The following is a 16,025-nucleotide window of genomic DNA, read 5'->3' as shown; positions in this document are numbered from 1 at the left end:
AAAGAAGATAAGAAATCAGAATCGACAGAATCAAGTGCGTTCTTGGCATTTGCATATTATAATATTAAAGAATCCCAAAGAACTTGTTCGTAATGAAATAATAAAACAAGATGCAATGTCTAACTCGAAAATTAGTAAGCATTTATTATAATTTTCGAAATAAAATATTTGTATGTATACTTTATTTATATTTATATATATAAATTATCTTAACAAAATATTTATACACGAATACAGTTGATGTTGAACAATTGTAAATAAAGAAAAAGAGAAATAAATGATTCGACCGGATGTTTTATCGTTTCAAATGTTTGAACAAGGAAAATCGAATTTATTTTGGTTTGTATTACATGCTTCTGAAGTTTGATCGAAACTCTCTGAAACATCCTGTATAGCGTATATCATTGGTGCATTATACATTTTGGTAACGAAGGGATACAGAAGAGGGTGAAAAACGCAGAAGACGCGTCTAGCTCGTAACACACGTCGTCACACCTGACGTCACACACTCGTTAGGGGGCAGATGGGCCCCCTTCTCAACCGTGACGTTTGGCCCGCAATGGGTACCTGGCGGCGTCTACCCATGGGGCTTCTTTCCTTTCTCTTCGTCTCACCCTACTCCCTCTTTCTCTGACCGTGTATCGTAGCGTGGTCCCCCTTCTTCATCGGTGGCCCCATAAGGTAAGGCAAAATAAAATAAAACTTCTGTCAAGGGAGTTCCCTTTTCCTCGCACACATGCGCAGCTGCTCAGGTAGCACGAGCTACTTCCACATTAGAGAACGGAACTGCCATGGGGTGCCGTGCCCCATTAAAATTCCGTCTGGCCAGACGCCCGGCTGCTCCCTCGCGTGCTGCGTGCAATACCGTGAACCGGGGGACGGCAGAAAGAAAGAGATTATTAAGGTGACGAACTTTCGATCGATTTGTTCGGGATGCGCCCTCCTCGCTATATGTACCAAAGGGGCAGAAATGCAATATTTTATTTTGGAAAAATGACACGCCACGCGGAGCAGACTAATCTTCAGATCACGGAAGTATATTTTTTATATAACAAATTGGACAGATTTTAGTATTCGTAAGCTCGAAGGCGATAAATCCTTTTACACAAATGAATTAATGAATTCAAATAAACAGATAAATTGTTCGAATAAATTGTATAACGTATGAGGGTAACAGATTTGGTATTAAAGCAAGCACAAATTATAAGACAGTTTATCATATTTGACGTACAATTGTAAAATTGTTTACATAACTTGGAAGATAATTTGGAAGAGAACAAAAATCAGAATTTCTTAATTTTTATCAAGGAAATCGAATGAATGAAAGTCGATGAATCGGTATAAGGCTAATGTTCATCATCATTGTACATTGTCAAATACTCATTAAAAAAGAAGGAATTGTTTCTGCAATGTTAATGTATAAATATAGTCTCTAATTTATCACTTGCTAATTCGTAAATATCACTAGCTGGTAGATTATTGTGTAAAAGAGAGAACCTTCTATCAAGCTGTACACAAAACTTGACAAAAGATCCGAAGAATATTATTGTATCCTTTCAATTGGACTTTAGCCTCATGATATATTAATACAGCGACAAAAGATTCGCTTATGTTAAGGAAAACTGCCTGTCCACTACCTTCGGTGACCGTTTTCTTTAGTCGAGAAAAGGATCCGAACTAATTACAACGGGTACCATAAAATGTACAATGGCGCGAAAATGAGTGCAAAGTAAGGCGGTTCATTGTCCGGCGTGTTATTGCACAGTGGCTAAAACCTCTTAAACTGCGTCAAAATGGCCAGTAACGAGGAAGATTCGACCGTTTTCACGCCTCGGTTGAAAGAGAGGAACTACAGACCGATTTGTCGTCGGTCGTAAATCTTTCCTGCTAATTCTCAGCACGAGACATCCGGTGCGCCGAGCAAGGTATTGCGGGGGCGTTTCGTGTGGTAAACATAATGTCCTGACCGTAAAACCTTTTGTCTGCGTTGTGTACCTTCTCTTTTCCGCATGAACTGAACGTATGCCCGATCGGTCTTTTCCGAGCATTACACCTGGTATCTTTATTAAATCGTATCGGAGTCCTGTATCGGAATTTGGAGCTTTCCTCGTTTATTTTTCATTTTATACGAGACATTATATTTGAATTTTCATATGTATCAAAGTATTTAAGATAGACTATTATTCTCAATTTTTTATTATCTAATTACTCGTCAGAATAGAAATACTCATATGTGAAATTAAAATAGTTTTATAAATATGACAATGCTTACTCGTAAATTCAACTAATGACATTATGGAAAAATTTATTCCTATTTTATTCCACAATATTGAATATAAAGATACCTTTCTTGTAATAATTACAGTAGTAAGTACAGGGTAATAATTAAGAATTAAATCAAATTGAATTTGCTATAACAACTTTCCCTATTTATATGCTCACTATTATGTATATCAATTTTACGTAACATATTAATTATACATGGTCAATTTTATGGCTGTAGCATCGTTGCTTGTTCTGATACAGTTAATTTGGAGATTTCTTAACTCGTACTTTCTACCAATCATTATTTTTCTAGCAACTGACTCTATCCCTGTTCCTTTTCCACTTCAATCAAACTTACTATCATCGCATCTGCATTGAAGTGGCTTTGCGAAGTGGTCATGAAGAAACTAACGAAGCTGCTATTTACTAAAGAGCCGATTCATCGTTCAGCGTCTAATTCAATTCTCCAACGTTCCTCCAATACTATCATCGTCTATAAAACAACTTGTCTCACGAAACATCTGCTCGCACGAGTTTCCTGCAGAAACCAGTCATAGTACCGTTTCTCACCTCTTGACGTCGAATTCCGTTACGTTTTCGACTTTCAAGTATATTATACATACACGCGTGCCTGTCAAGAACTGAATTATGGAATCATGCGAACGCAATGGTTCGACGGCTAAAGTGCCTCCGATAAAAGGACCGAAACGGAATCCACCAGTGTTCTCTATCTTTTCTTCCACCCTCGCGAGCCTTCCAATTCTTCGACTGTTCGCGACAGATTGGCCGACGCTCTTCGCTATATCCGGCTCCATTTTTGAACCGCCTCCTCCCTAACGGGAGCTTAACATCATCAAAAACTAACCGCATCCAGAAGCGTTTCACGATCGAGCAACGCGTCTGTATCGTCTCTTTCACCGTGCGGTGCACAATGACTTTGGAACATATGTCGAACGACGGAGTTTCTCTCGGTCGCATCAAGATACGTTATTAACGCGTGCCAGAAGAGGGGAAAAACGGTTCGTTCTCTCGTGCAGGAAACTGTAACGGGTAGGAAAAGAAATCTAGACGGAAGGAAGATAGAGAAAGACGGAGTAGTAGTAAAGAATGAAGGAAAATCCATTTTCATGTCGAGAACGACTCGAGCGCCTAGACACGTGGGTGGAGGAAGCAGAAGGACGAGAAAGGTGGGGTAGGTCGAGCCATCTGGTTCTTTGCTCTGCACACGGCCACCTTAAGGGCCTTTTAAATCCACCAGAGACACACACCTTGAGACCTGTTTGGACCAAGGACCCTCGAACTCGAACGCTTGGCCCTTTAAAGATCGATCCTGAAACGAAGACACCGAGACCTTACCCTTGGCTCACCTTAACAACCTCGAGGGTAACCGCACCATTCAATGGTCCGGCTCTCTCTTCACTTTTTTAATACGTGTACACGTTCTTCTGTTCCGTTGATTTGGATCGTGTTTCTCCACGGACATCTCTCTGTTTGGTTTGTATCGGGTTTAATGGACTCGCAGGAGCCCCTTTTTTAAGGTTTTGATCGAAGGGGTGTGTTTAGGTGATGGATAGTTTTTACCGAACTGCATTTAGGTCGATATGTTTCATCTTCTCTGTTTACTTGGGAAACGGGAATTTATTACATTGAAATTATTTTCTTAAATCGAGATACGAATGTCACGCGAACTACTAACGAGGATAAGAATATTTTTATGAAACTGTGAGAAGTAAAATTACGTCGATGGGATTTTTATAGAAAGTCTTACTCTGTGAGTAAACGAACTAAAGAACGATGCATCTATAATCTATAAGATCTCGTGCTTTCAAATAAAATATTAATGCAATGGTCCATGCATCTTGCATCCTTTCACTGAATACCGATTAACATTTTATAGAACCACAGAAAGAAAACGAAGAGCGACGTACATGGGCTGTTTACCTTGAAGATCAGCGTATCGCGGCAGGCTCACCGACAAAGCCAAATTAATTTGCGAATCGTTCTTGATGCGGATCTCGAAGGGATCGTCGGTCGCTCCCTAATCGATATACATACTGAGTGTTCATCGTCGCAAGTCCCGGACGGTATCGACGAACCCCAACGAATGCAGAAACGAGGCAAGTCCACAGAAGAGAGTAGGAAATCGAGACGCGAGACGAAACGACTGTACGAATACACGTATGCGTAATCTTCGAGTGGATATCGGGAGATGAAAAAAATTGCAACTTCAGATGCTGCTACGGCAAGCATTTCTGACCCGTATCTCGTGCAATTCTCGTTGCCCCTTCCCGTACCCTGCTACTTTTGTCTTCTTACACAGCCTGAGTTCACCCCGATCTCTGTCGCGGGACTTGGCTACGTGCAAGGGTGCATTTCGCGGACCCGGTTACCGCGCTCGTAGGCACACATGCACTTTTGTCTATGTGACGCGTGTGTGCGGTGACTTGCGAGCGCGCGAGCGAGAGAGAAGAAAACCAGAGTCAGCCAGAGGCCGCGGAAAAGGTAGATCTTCGTGTGCTGCGAACGCCACGGAACGAGAGAAACGAGAGTATGACGAGGGCAAAAGAGGGTGAGGTACGAAACTGCTGGGGATGGGCAGACAGTGAGACTTTTATTAGCGAAGGAATCAGCAAGCATGATTATGTACCTTAGAGCGTCTCCACCTCCGTTTATCAGTTCCGCCCTTCTCCTTCTCCTCCCTTCTTCGAGCACTCGTTTACCTACCTCCTCCCGCGCGTCTAACCACCCTTCCTTCTTCCTACTTTGTCTCCGTCACCGTCACATCGCCACTGACATTGCACGACGACGACGACGACGATGACGATGACGACGACGACGACGACGACGACGACGACGACGACGAGACTACTACGACGACTACGAATCTACCACCCCGTCGCAGCTGCATTGTCAACCCCTTCCCTTTGCCAACCCGCTGCTCCCTGCACGAGTGTATGCACGCAATGGCGTAGAAAGCCGAAGATTCGCGTCTTTACAGACGCGAGATAAACGATTCTTCGTTTCCTTCGAGAGCTTTAATGGGTTAAGCTTAAGTTCTTATACGTATAGACATCTATCGCGATGAGTAACATCTTCGAGGTTGGCTTGAGGGTGATTTAGAGAAGGAGTTGAAGAGTATCGATGAATAACGATGAAGAATATTGGTACTTACGATAAACGTTGCTGTGGCGATTTGAAAGATGCTGTCCCCTGCAACAAAAGAAAATTGCGAATGTACATCTTCATAAAATGAAGGCACCTTGGTAATAAAAATTTAAGGGTAATTTCTGGTAATATTAATTTTCGTTCCCTTATGTTCAAATTATTTCTAAAATTATTGAAAGTATTTTTAGAAAGGATTTCACAGGTTAAATTTATATAACGATCAAAGGTATTCCGTCTTAAGGAAAATTAATTGTTTCGGTAAGCAGATCCTGAAGGAGCGAGTGCCGTTAGAATCCCTTGCAGTATTACCAAATTCGTTGTCCGTAGATGAAAACGCAGAGAACAGAGCCGTCCTCCACGAAATTTGCATCTCTGCCTCGCCAATGCCGCCCAAGGCGATATTGTCGTCACAATGAAACCACCCTCCCCCCGAAGCTCGCTATCCCATCCCTCGATACACACTCCGACACAGCGATGTCATGTGCGGGTGTCGCACTCGAACTTTCGCCTCGAACCAGATGCGCGAAACTTCGCGAATTCTGATCACGCATACATCACGGCACGGCTAACAAAAAAATTTTATCAGCCTTTTTTTCTGTTTTTTCCTCTCCTCTCGTATTTTTTCTTCCCTTTTTTTTTTTTTTTTTTTTAGTTTTCGAGTTGTCCCTCTGGACACGCTAAAATCCTTTTGAAACAGCCGTGCGCCAGCCGAAACTTGCGCCGGAGAAAATTTAGATGCAGATGACCAGCCTCGTCCGCGCAAACTTTTTAATTTTGAATTCTCGTTCCGGCACGAATTTAGTTTCCGATAGGTATTACCGGCTCGAAATAGTTACGCTAGCCTTCCTGCTAATTTACATTGCATTGCAGGTGGCGACGTATCCATTGTTCGTGTCTTCGAGTTGGTGTTATTTGACGATTAAATTGCAGCTTCGGCAAAAAAGCGATTGCAAGTATATATATGTGGAGTACAGAAACAGGTTTCGAAAAGTTGTAAATTTAGGAGAATTGTAGTAGCTAGATTATGCTTTATTATGATTTCATGAGATATTTAAACATGTAAAAATATATAAAATGCATACAATTACAGTACTCACTAAGAAAAATGAAATATATCTACATCGATTCTAAGATCGATAGGTATCGCCTATATGCATCTTACATGAATACTTGTTGGTTATAATTTATTCATCCATTGTAAATAATGTAGCTGAATTACAATAATGCATGGGAAATATATATACTTATGTATCTGTGCAAACAATGTGGAGTAAAACAGGAAAATACGAAGATATACATCTGTCGATATAAAATTTACATATGTGAATATCGTATTCAAATAAAAGGAAAGTATATTTCTAGCGAAAGCGGATATAAAGTTTCAAGCCTTACTATGAATGAATATTTTCTTTGATATCGTAATAATAATGATCTTCTCTCGCGATACGGTATTTCTTTTCGTTTAATTAATCTTTTCGCACTTCGATCTTTTATTCACATTTAATATATCATCAAGTGATATATTTAAATTATTCATAAATACAAGATTATATCTTACGATGAAGAAATGTTTCAGATTTCATATTACACGTGTATATTGTTTGTCTCGCTCTTTTTAATGAGTAATTTAACTCCTTAAAATTTGACTACAACATAATATAAACCAAATAGCATCTATTTATGTGAAATAAATGCCAAGTTCCATACTGTTGGAATACAACGATATTACACACATAGGCACAAATACTCTTATACAGACACCTACACAGGCATTTGAACAGGACACTTACACAGGTCATACTTATTACTGTATAGAGAGTGGAGTTCAAAATATTTAAGGGATCATGGGTCACTACCTACAGTCAGTCTGAGAGTGACTGGCCAACTGTCAACGATCCACAAATTCTTTACCTGCATACTTTGTTAATTATACCATATCACTCACTTATATACATTTGGTTCTGTAGTTCTGTTTAATAAATATCACCGAATATTATGTTAACATAAACATTGTGTCTTCCACAGATTATTTATCTTAACTTTAAGATTAAATTCTAACACATACATTGACTGTATATACTTTTCGTAATACTCTTCCAAGTTTCTCTATTTTATTATGTAACATATAATAAATCTTTAAATAAATATTATATAATATAGAATAAATCTATTATATAATAATAATTCACAGAGTAAATATAAATCTTCTTATCCATTTGCAACGTCTTGTCAACTTTGAACTCGATCGACTCATGATATTTAAAGCCGAAACACTACGAAAAATCTATGTACGTGTTTCAACCTCCTTTACTTTCATCGCGAGAGGAGAACTGAGTTGTAGCGTATCATCAATTTCTCGTGAAACAGCGAAATTCCACGAATCAGAATGCGTCTTTCTGTGCCCCTATTCAGCGGTCTCGGCGAAGGATGCATCGGTACAACGCTTTGGTGGCGAGGGTAAGGAAGGAAGAAGGACGAAACTAAGGAGGTCATAGGTGTGAGGCATAGTTCGACGCCAGTATCTGAGACAGTTTCAGCGGGCAAGACTTAACAAATAGGCAAAGTTTCGTTCCGAGGATACCGCGCCCGGCGGATTCTCCGGCGCTGCCACGACATCCTCTCTCCTCTTTGTTTCCAAGTTTATGATGTATTAGATGTTCCCCGTTCATTCTGCCGCGTTCCTTTCCTCCGTTACCGCGCCTTTCGGCTGACCAATTTATGTCGTACCCGGCAGTCTACGCGAAACTTCCATCTAACCGAATTAACGACGCTTTTCATTGCGATACACAAAAATTTAGAATGATTGGGTATCAGTAATTTTTTAAAAGAAAGACTATAATTATGTTACTGTTATGTATTGGAATAAGTTTGGATGAGATGGACCGCGGAATTTTCAACAATAGAACGGGCATAGTGGTTAAAATGATTTACAAATATACATGTAAAATGATACATATGTATTTTTCCTACCTTATTATTGTTATTATTAATTAACATTATTTCACCTATATATTTAGTATTATTAATATAATAAATATATCAATAGAGTTATTAGTAATATATTGCTATCGCTATGAGGTTTAATATGTTTATAATATATTTAATAAATATTAAACTTTGTTTTATCGTATGTACGTGTAACTCTGGGTAGTTTTACAATTGTAAATCTAGAAGAGAATTAAAAGGATAAACTCGTATTAAAGCAATGAAATGTATGTAGTTTAACAATAGCTTTTGTGCTATAGTATAGGATGTATACCTAACACAGAGTGTAATATGAATGAACTTCTCGTGCGAACCATCTGCTTTGACTTGAGTTTCTAGCTCCTATACACTTATACCAAACGATTAACTTAGATTTTCTATCGATTTAGATTCTAAAATAGGAAATAAGCGAAGACACATATGGTACTTTACTACGTGATATAGATTTTTGTTATGAATTCCTTTTATAGAAAGAATACCCTCAACAGTTAATACAATAGAATATTTCGAATGTTTCTCGTTTGCCCAAATTCATTGCAATCGTTCAAATACTTCAGTAAACTTCAGAGTCGGATTAAAGTGCACTTAAGCTCATAAAGAACTTCCTCCTGAGCTTATCGTTGAATTATCGTATTAATCGTTGTAGCGCTGATCGTTACAATTATTCGAAATTCTTTCGAGTATAGAATTTTGCTAATACACGGATAATACGAGCTACAAAAAAAAAAAGGAAGAAAAATGTCCGAATTTTCATACAAAGTGGACAGAGGAACTAAGCGGCAGAGGATACAAGCGCAGCGATCGACGTGAAAAGTTTCGTATCCTCGTGGAACGCGCGTTTCGCTGTGTCCGGGGCTACGCAGACGCGTCTGCTGCCCCCAGGATTAATAAACTTTGTCGCGTCTCGGCTTACCCCGTTGGCGTAACTCCGTACGTGGAAAATCAATACCCGATACACATACGTATCCTTGCAGAGGTCCGCTTCTCTACTTGTCTCGCGCTATCTCTCTTTTATCACGATGCTATCTGTTTGGTATTGGCGCGCTCGTGGGAAATACAGTCGTACGTCGCCTGCTCAGACGATAGAGAGGTGATGAGCGAAGCATTTACAAACACAAGTAGGTCGTCGTAACGCGTTTGCCGTAACGCCCACATCGTTGTCCCCACGCCACCCTCCTGACGAGAGACGACGTCGGCTCTCTTCTCTTCAGGGTGACAGATGGCCCGTTAGACAAAGAACTTGGTCTACTGCCTTTCGTGGCGCGTTGCGTAACTCGATAAAACCAGCGTCCAAAGTCGATCGTCCTTCGATGCGAACGCTCTTGCCCTCGCGCAAGCACACGGACCGATCGTCAAAGGGACGATGGGGTTGAAAATCAAATAGCGTCGTCTCGATGGGAAACCTTGATCGTTGTCAAGATTGAAATCTCTCTGTCGTTCCTTCTCTATTGACCGTACCTCTTATCTTTCTTCGCGATCGCACCGATCAGAAGTTTCAGTTCCCCCTCGAAACGACGAAAACCGCGTCAAGAACGATCGAAGGGTGCTCCATGCCGTGTTCCATGACGATTAGACGATTAGGAGACTCCCTTCCGCAAAACCTCGTTACGACACCCGCTATTGGATGTGGAATTAGCTGCGGGAATTACGATCGTTCCACGCTTTTTCTGCGGTATTGTGATTTCTTTTTTCCCGTCGGGCTTGCGTTTTGGGAGATCGGCGGATCGCATCAGGGGAAACGTTTCTAAATACTGTGCAACCGCAAATGGCGCGACCGCGTTTGAACTGCTCGTCACGAATGCTCCCTCGTTGGTAATTTGTCTCGTGTTTACTATGCTCGAGTTACACTTTCGTAAATATGTACGTGATTTACATTTAACATTGTTTTCCAAAGGACTTATAGGTGGAATTTCTGTTTTATGGGCGTTATAACACTGTCCTGGAAAATTCACATAGCATCACGAAATGCGGTCGTGTTTTGTATGACGGTATGAAACAACTATCGTTTACTTCTGTACGATTATGGTAAAAATAGCTTAAACAGTATTGTTCAGAAATGTATTATTCGTAATATCATAACACCGTGCCGCTACCCCGGAAGAGCAATGAAATAAGAAAGTGGTGAAATTAAACTATTTTGTATAAATAATTCATTTCACAATCACTGTACTCAGAAAAACCTGATTTTTTCTATAAAGCTAGATAATTTCGATGTAACAAACACTTGCACATCATTAAATACTCTTTAATTACAAAATAGTGTCTTTTGAAGAATTACTTTCTTATATTACTATTTGAATGCTATTATTTTGTTTCTTGTTATATTTTTGTGTTATCGTTCTTCCAAAGCAACTATGTCGTAACCTGTTGTGAAAACGAATAATATTCCGAAATTCTGGAGCGAAGCTCGCACGAGAGAAGGGCGATCGTGAATCCAATAATTCCGGGTAACAATAAATTCCCGTAAAGTCCAGTCTCTCGATACGAATGACGCGATGCTAGATTACAGTCCTGTGTCTTGCGATTCACGTTATGGCACTGACACGCATGAACGTGGCTGAACGCACTGAAACGCACACGCGCGTATAGGAAGGGGCGTTACGTCGATGGCTGGCACAATGGGCACGTGGCAGAATCTAATCATACTCGCAAGTTTCAGGGTGAGCTTGTATTTTTTTTTTTTTTTTTTCTTTTTAAGTTCCGTCAATTCAGCGTGCTAAGTCGATAGAAGTTCGTTCGTTAATCCGCGCCGCTCTATGAGACAAAGTTGTTTTCGTGTAACGCAAAACGGTATTTACGTAAATGTTGGGATGAATGAACGTATTTGAACGATATGCAATTCAGCCTCTATAATTTACACGATAATATTCTGCTAGCGTTTGGTACATTTATTTTTTTCCAATTGTCAATCCGACTTATCGAGTTTCGGTTAGGATTCGTTGGTTTGTCGTAAAGACTGATTGGATATATTTCGCGTCGTTTTATCGTCCCTTCTCTATCTTAATTCGATTATCGATCTCAATGAATTGCTTTTCACTAATTCTCCGGAAACCGTGAAATGAATATTGCTAGTTATATAATCATAACGAACAAGTAGCAAATTTCTATTATAACCGTGTTAGAATATCGCAAAGGAGCGAAGAAAATCAACGCCACACACTTACTAATATTATACAATGACGAATTACGAGACATATTTCAAACATTTTGTCCGATTTTAAGGATTTTAATTTACAATAGTTTTTAGCTTCTAAAACTCACTTACGAATTTATTTAGATTTATTCATTAGGATTATCAGTCTCTCGGACGAAGGGACGTCTAGGAATAAAACAAAGATGTAGCAATTAACATTTTACTTACTGTTTGATACTGAAATAACAGTTGTCGTATTTATATTTTACAGTAAAGTAGATGTATTCTCGATGGATTTATTAAATTTAGTATAAATATCTGTTCCAAGGTAGCAAAGCAATCGGAAAGATTTGTTTCGACGTGTTCGTATCAGTTCGAAGTAAGCGCTCGATACGTCGTTCGATTGATTAAGCTGGTGTCGTGCGTGCAAGTTGTACGTGTGTCTGGAACTATGCTAGAAACACGTGGCCCCTGCCTCAGGAGACGCCCCTTTCATCTAATCGTTGCACCGCTAATGGATTATTTCAATCGAAGAATCGGGGGATCGCTACCGTTCTTCACAAAGCTATAATTATGCTCCGCCTATCATTATAGATTATTCTACTACTTATGTGCTGTAACAAGATTCCTAATAATCTCACGTTATCTTAGTTTTCATTCGCCGTAACTAATAAAAAGGTATCTTTAGATATTATACTTTTAAACAAAATTTTACAATTCATCTTTTGCAGAATAATTCGAAAATTTACTATTTATATCTTACGATTAATTTTTTGAAAAAATTTACTATTTATATTTTGCTGTATTTTTGCTCAAAATAAAATTTTTACGAGAGTGCATAAAATAATAAAAGTTGAAAGAATCGAGTGAGAATCAACCTGAATCGCGGAAAAGAGAAGGTCAAGGTAAAAGTAAGACGGAATATATCCAGCTGCTACGCTAAGTATCCTGAAACGGGACAGCGAGTTCCTTACAGGAAGGATGAAGCAACAAGTGGCTTCTTAGCTCAGACAATCTTAGTTCGATGTTCAACAAGTGTTTTCCGAATGGACGCATGTTCTGGGAATCTTTCGCAGAAAGTTTAGCGAAAGCAGCTGCTTGTCACGAAATGTTTGTACAGTTCAATTGGATTATCTGGATATCCAATAAAACAATTTGTTCGTTATACTAAGCCACTTGTTTCACATTTCACATTCTTATTTATTTCTAATGTTTCTTATTATTACACTATGATCGTATTTTTTTTTTTTTGGCTTGAAAAAGCAACTGCATTCTTTTTAGTTATAAATATAGCGCGGCTTTTCACTTGTTTAAATTTGAAATGAAAGACATATTATTATTAGTTACCTACATATTAATTAGATATATATAAAAATATAATTTTCCCAGACATTTGTACAATTCTGTGGCTCTCTACTTAAAATCTTAAAATGATATTCGCTGATTTAAAAAAAAAGTATACTTCATCGTTTCTATCGAAAAAGAGCCATTCGCTGTATTTGTAAACTTTGTTGCATTTATGTTGCGTACCGTGGAAGGAAACAGGAGTATCCTGGCGATAACAAGACTAATAATAACATTCCTATACGTTGCTTCTAATATCTATTTTTCACTTGTTCTCCACGCAATTCCTGTTTTGATATTTCACAGCCCTAGAAGAAATAATAACGTCGGACTATTTCTAAAGAACTCCTAGCCTTTAAAACTTTCGTCACTTCCACCTTCCATTCTAATCTCTAAAAGAAAAAACAAAAAAAAAAAAAAAAAAAAAAAACGGACGAAGAAAACGAAAAGGAGAAAAAAATGTGAGAAAAAAGAAAGAAAGAAGTAACTTTCCAACGTAGCAAAGTTTCTCCGTATTAACACGGAACAAAGCGCTCCTAATCCAGGGACGGGAAAGAAGGCGAAACATGACGTGGAATGGGGCGCGTCGGTTTCGCGTGCCGTCTCTAAATAATAAAATAAAAACCTCGACCCTCTAGATCCTTGGCCCACGCTCAATCCCAACAGCAACAAGTTGATATCTTGTTCCCTCGAGGGCGGCCCAGGGGTAGGAGGACTCGAGCAATAGGAGGAGGAGAGTATCGTCGTAAGAAAACGCTTTTCCTTTCTTTTCTTACTTTCATCCCCTAGCTGGTTGTCCCTTTTCATCAACAGATTCCTTATCCGTACCCTCTAGCCCGGAAAATCTTCGTAGGGAAGTTCCTCGTCCGTGAAGGGGCTAAGAAAACTGGCTGAATTCGGGGTAGAATGGGCTTCCTTAGGGTTCAGGAAACGACCAAGATGTAAAGGGACGGTGTTTCCTTAGGGGTGGTTACCGTGAAGACGATTCAACCGCACTCAGCGTCTTGTAACCTGTTGGAATTACCCTCTTCGAATGGGATAAAGTACCTCCTCATTGAACTACGTGGTTGGTTGGCGTTTTGCGGCTGCGAAGCGTTGAGATTATGGAGGCTTGTTTACTGTGCGTGGTGAGATAACGCGGTAATATGGTATTTAAGGTAATCGAGAGTTTGTTTATTTAGGTAATGCAATAGAAAGGTAACAAAGGTAATGACTTATTAAAAAGGTGTATTAAAAGGATATTTTCTATATCTTTTGCTAGTTATTATTTGTACTGTGATATTTTTATTAAATTTAATATTATATTTTAATTATACTTTCAGCTTATTATAAATAAAATATTTTGCTCATTTACGTTTAATGTGCAGACAAATAAAGAATGAGATTTACTTAACTGAGAGAGTAAAAGTTTATTGAGATCTTTCATCATTTATAAAAAAGGCAAAACACGAGCATAAAGTATTTTTCAACAAATATAGATGAACGATGTCAGTCAAAACATAAAAATGACGCTTTATCTACTAAATTCGCTGTTACAACAGAATAAATAAGACATAAATTCAGACATGAGATTGAACATCGATATGTTTCTATAAAAGACTTTTAAAAGTTCGTTAAAATGCGATCGTCTCTCGAGTCGATAAAATCTTAAAGAAACTTAAAGAAACTTTAAAGTTTAAAAGACTGTCTACCTGACAGGTTGCTTTCTACGGGAAGTTTATCGCTTTATTGTCCATGGTAATGGTTAACAAGCCGAGAAAATCACCGAGGGAGGGTGCAGTAATTAGCAGACGTTTCCCGTAGGCTAAGAAAGCCGAGTGAGATCAAGAGGATGAGCATTTCTTGGGGGTAAGCTCGCCTTAAGAAAAACCAAACGACCGATGTCTTGTAACCTGTTGAAGCAACCCCTCAAGAGATAAAGTGCTTTCTTGGCACCGATGAAGAAGGGGCTGGAAGTTTAGTTGGGGGCCTCTGCTGTACAAGAATCTTGAGATGCTTGGGATAAAATCTATAGAGTGACATAGATAGAACGACGAGTGGCAAAGCGTGAAAAGGAAAGAATGATAGCCGAGATCTTTCCAGACGGAAAGACGCGACACGGCGAATCCCTGAAGAGAGACAGTAAGAGAGTCAGAGCAGCCAAGAGCTCTTTGAAGAAGTGACACCTTTGTTTTCCCAGAGGGCGCTCGAGCGTGGTGTGAAGGGTTACTAGTCTTCAGGAAAATTGGCGTTACGAGGAAATTACGTGGAGACGAAGATAAAACCCTTGGACGGCATCGCGTTAACTACACCACGCGTGTTCTTCGTACGGATGATTATTCGCATATCTTAGGTTGCTAATAAAATACTATAGTATCTCCGTTGATCCTGTTTTTTCATCGATTTGCTAAATTTCTAATTAAGTGCTGATACGATTATATAACAGCTTGGATCGTTATATATGAAGTGTTTAGCAAATGGTTAAAAATTTGTAAATGTATGTGGATCAAAGTATAATTAGTTAAAGATCTTTAATAACATTCCGTTCATTATCATTATAGTATGAAACAGTTTCTGTAATTCTACCGAATTATCTAAATTTAATATTACCGCATTTTTTACCAACTTGCGTATATTGCATTTAATGTCCATAAGAATATTACAAAATTGTATAAAATATTCTATATATTATCATTGTTGATAATAGTAGAGAAATTGTTAGTAGTACAATAGCAATTAGGAATTAATTATTCCAAGAAAAATTTTAATGAAAAAGATTCTGTTATAAATTTCACGATTCAATATATACAGTAGCAAAGAAAACTAAATTTAATGCCTTAATAGGAAAACGATATTACCTAAGCAATTTCTAATTTTCCTATCCATATCCTCGAACAACTATCCCAGACCGAACATAACTAATAAAAATCCTCTTAATCCGATAAGCTAAAGCACAAAAAAAAAAAAGAAAGAATATCACTTGCCACTACCCAAACAACTTTAAACCTCTTTTGTTCCATCGGGTTCATATTTCCTCGCTTCGTCCGATACCAAAATCTTCGTCCACCTCGATTGTCTCGTTGATTGACAAAGAATTATCCCGACAAAGGGGCTGGCTGCACAATCGACTCTATCTCACCCTATTTCCTCGAAT

The 16,025-nt window shown here is 38.8% G+C and overlaps 1 long non-coding RNA gene across 2 annotated transcripts in view; it reads right to left on the bottom strand.

The window, feature by feature from the left end:
- Positions 1–16,025, bottom strand: part of LOC132912671 (uncharacterized) — a 116,966-nt gene that overhangs the window by 62,173 nt on the left and 38,768 nt on the right. For both annotated transcript variants that reach the window (XR_009659252.1, XR_009659251.1), the window contains exon 3: positions 5,438–5,475. This is a non-coding gene — a long non-coding RNA (uncharacterized LOC132912671). The remainder of the gene's footprint in view (positions 1–5,437; positions 5,476–16,025) is intronic.

Source organism: Bombus pascuorum, chromosome 12 (assembly GCF_905332965.1).
Source record: "Bombus pascuorum chromosome 12, iyBomPasc1.1, whole genome shotgun sequence".
NCBI lineage: Eukaryota > Metazoa > Arthropoda > Insecta > Hymenoptera > Apidae > Bombus > Bombus pascuorum.
This window is presented reverse-complemented; position numbering and strand designations above follow the sequence as displayed.